Source organism: Alexandromys fortis, unplaced genomic scaffold (genome assembly GCF_014885135.2).
Source record: "Alexandromys fortis isolate MF-2015 unplaced genomic scaffold, M_Fortis_MF-2015_v1.1 scaffold_50, whole genome shotgun sequence".
In the NCBI taxonomy this organism is placed as follows: domain Eukaryota; kingdom Metazoa; phylum Chordata; class Mammalia; order Rodentia; family Cricetidae; genus Alexandromys; species Alexandromys fortis.
In genome coordinates this window covers 5536833-5540019 of record NW_026067932.1, presented here as the reverse complement: position 1 = coordinate 5540019, position 3187 = coordinate 5536833, and positions in this window count along the sequence as shown.

The following is a 3187-nucleotide window of genomic DNA, read 5'->3' as shown; positions in this document are numbered from 1 at the left end:
GAGGGAGAGGGAGAGGGAGAGGGAGAGGGAGAGGGAGAGGGAGAGGGAGAGGGAGAGGAAGAGAGAGGTAATTAATTCATAGTCAATACATTATGCCATCCTCATTCCTTTTCAGGACAAGAGGGTGTGTTCCTCCAGCTCTTGGACTATACCCAGTCAACTTAAACTCTCTAGATACCAACCCTTTCCAGGAACTGCCCTGGTTGACGAGAACCAGCTGCTCCAAGTCAGATCTTTATCTGAGGGACAGCTGTACTGAATGACTGGCCTATTGTTGAAGACTAAGTATCTTACCTGGCTCAGGTAGGGCTGTCCCAGCCCCAGAGTTCAGCCAGGTCTACAAGAGTGAGGCTCTCTCCTGTGGCCCTGTTATCACATGTCCTCATCCCTACCCCAGAGTTGCCACCAGTTAGAATATTTTTGCCACAGTAGTCTGGACTCTGGTGGGCAGCCTTTATGGATATGAGTCCTTCTGACAAGGCTCCGGGGAGGCTGTTGTCTGTAGAAGACATTTCGTCCACAGGTAATTTGTCACTTTGCTACACTAAATTCAGATCACGAATTGTTCTGTCCTTGCTGTTTGTCGTAGGTGTCAGCCAGCCCCTCCTCCCCCCCTTAGGCTTCTCTGCTGAGAATCATGCACTCACTTCTGTACTTCTTAGATGCCCGGGAACACAGACCAACCTCTCCGTCTCTGTCAGAACAAGCACAGCCCACGCTTTATTCCTTGGAATCTGTAAAGATGTCACCTGTCTGGGTTTTCTATTTTGGGGACAGAGGGCCCGAGAGTTGGTAAGTTACAGAGACATGTTTGCTTCATGGCTCTGGAGGATTGGGAGATGAGGCTCTGTGGTTGCATTCGGTGAGAGCCTTGTGCCACATCATAACATGGTACGAACACAGAAGGGACAATGAGCTCATTTGGAAGAGATGAAGCACCAAGGGCCTTTCTCCATAGCAACCTGCTGTCTTGGTAACTAATCTCTTTCCCCAAGAGACAGATTCACTTCTGAGGGAATTCACCTGCCCTGACAAGGAAGCTATTAACATCTTTGAATGACATAATCACCCTGTTTCAGGCTTTCCCTGCTAACACGGTTACAAAGACAATCAAATTCCACCATGACTTCCGAAGGGACAAACGAGAGCATTACCTGGGAAAGGGACTCTGTGGTTGGGACTGGGGTGATGAACCTTGAGCTGGGAGATAGATGATCTAGGATTTTAACAAGAGCGCAGGCTAACCCTTTAACTACAGGAGTCTTTGCATGTGGAGAGCCCATCACAACTGTCATCATGAATAAAGAAGATGGGCCAGAGACACATAAGAAAAAGACCTCTATTCTACCTCTACTTATTTGAACATGGACGGGGATGAATGCAATCTACAGGTTACGCAGTAAGCTGTCGAAGCTGGGAGCAATCTTCAGAGACAGCCAACAAAAAAACGAGTACCTCAGGACGCGGACGATGGCTCAGTCGTGAAGAGCTTGCTGTGTAAGCATGGGGACCTGATTTTGTTCCTTTGTACCCACACGAAAAGGTAGGCATAATAGTGTGTTTTTGTAATCCCAGCACTAGGGAGATGGAGGCAGGAGGAGCCTTGAGGCTTGGTGGCCACCTGCCTAGTCGAACCAGTGAGCTCCAGGACCTAGTGAGAGACCTTCCCTCAAGAAAACAAGACAAGCCGGGCGTTGGTGGCGCATGCCTTTCATCCCAGCACTCGGGAGGCAGAGGCAGGCGGATCTCTGTGAGTTCTAGACCAGCCTGGTCTACAGAGCTGGCTCCAAAGCCACAGAGAAACCCTGTCTCGAAAAAAAAAAAAAAAAAAAAAAAAAAAAAAAAAAAAAAAAAAAAATGTACGAAAAAGGCTAGAGAGACAGCTCAGAGGTTAAGAGGACTTGTTCTTGTAGAGGACATTGGTTGAGTTCCCAGGATCCACATGCTGGTTCTCAAACACCTCATACCACAATTTCAGATGATTCAATGCCCTTTTACCCAGTGTAGAAACTGAATGCACGTGATGCATCGGCACTCATGAAGGCAAATATACATAAAAATGAAATGTACAGTAAAGTGTAAGATCTACCTACAGCTATCATACCTAAATGGAATAAAACTAAATACTTTCAACTAAAAAAAAAAAAGAAAAAAAGAAAACAAGACAGCTGGCGAGATGGCTCTTTGGCAAAGGTGCTTGCTGCTAAGACAAACGACCGAGTTTCATTTCTGGAACTCGCACTATGGATGGAGAGAAGAGATGCCTGGTTGTAAATTGTCCTCTGCCCTCCACATGCATGCTGTGGAATGTACACGCGTGTGCACGCACACACCCACACCCACACCCACACAGGAGATGTGGGGAGATGACGAAGGCTTCAGTCCCACAGCTATGAGTAGCTGGCTGAATTTTACTAACGAACTAAAGCCGAGGAAGTCGATCATCACATTCAGCTCCCCAGGTACTAGCACCCTGCCAGACACACCTCTACAGACTGCTTGGATCTAAGCCACTAAAGTTGTGCGGTGTGACTTAGTGGCATTCCTTGGCTCCCGACTGCCAGGCTACCTTTCTCCTCAGAGCTGTAACTCATTATACTTTATAACCTCCTCCCTATTAAGAAAAATTTCAGTGCATAGTATAAAATGTTGATCCCAGATCTTAAACTAGCCATTTGGCCTGTTCTACAGTGATCCTGAGATATCACAGGCATAGTCCGGGAACTGTGGGTAGTTTTTCGCATCCTTGAGCAGAAAGGGATGGCTTTTGCAACATGCAGAAGCCCACACACAGAAGCGGCTCACACACTGATCAAAAGCTGCTGTCCATCTCCTTTTCCTGAACTGGGGAGCCTCACTTTGCCTTTCCGGTCTCAACCCGTAGTGACCTGTGGGGTATTGGTCTTCTTGTTGCTACAGAAATAGCACGTGGCACCGTCCTGCTGTTTGTTTACATTCAGAATTTATCCCACTTTAGCCAGTGTTCCTACTGCTCTCTAGTGATGCCCACATCATCCCTGCCCATCTTCCTGCCACTTCAAACCGCCTCTGAGCTGAAGGCCAGTAGGCTGGTTGTTTCTCTTTTTTCTTTTTCTTTTTTTTTTTGACATTGCATATTGCAAAGTTTATTGTAAACTATTGTTTGAATCTTTTTTTTTATTAAAGATTTCTGTCTCTTCCCCACCTC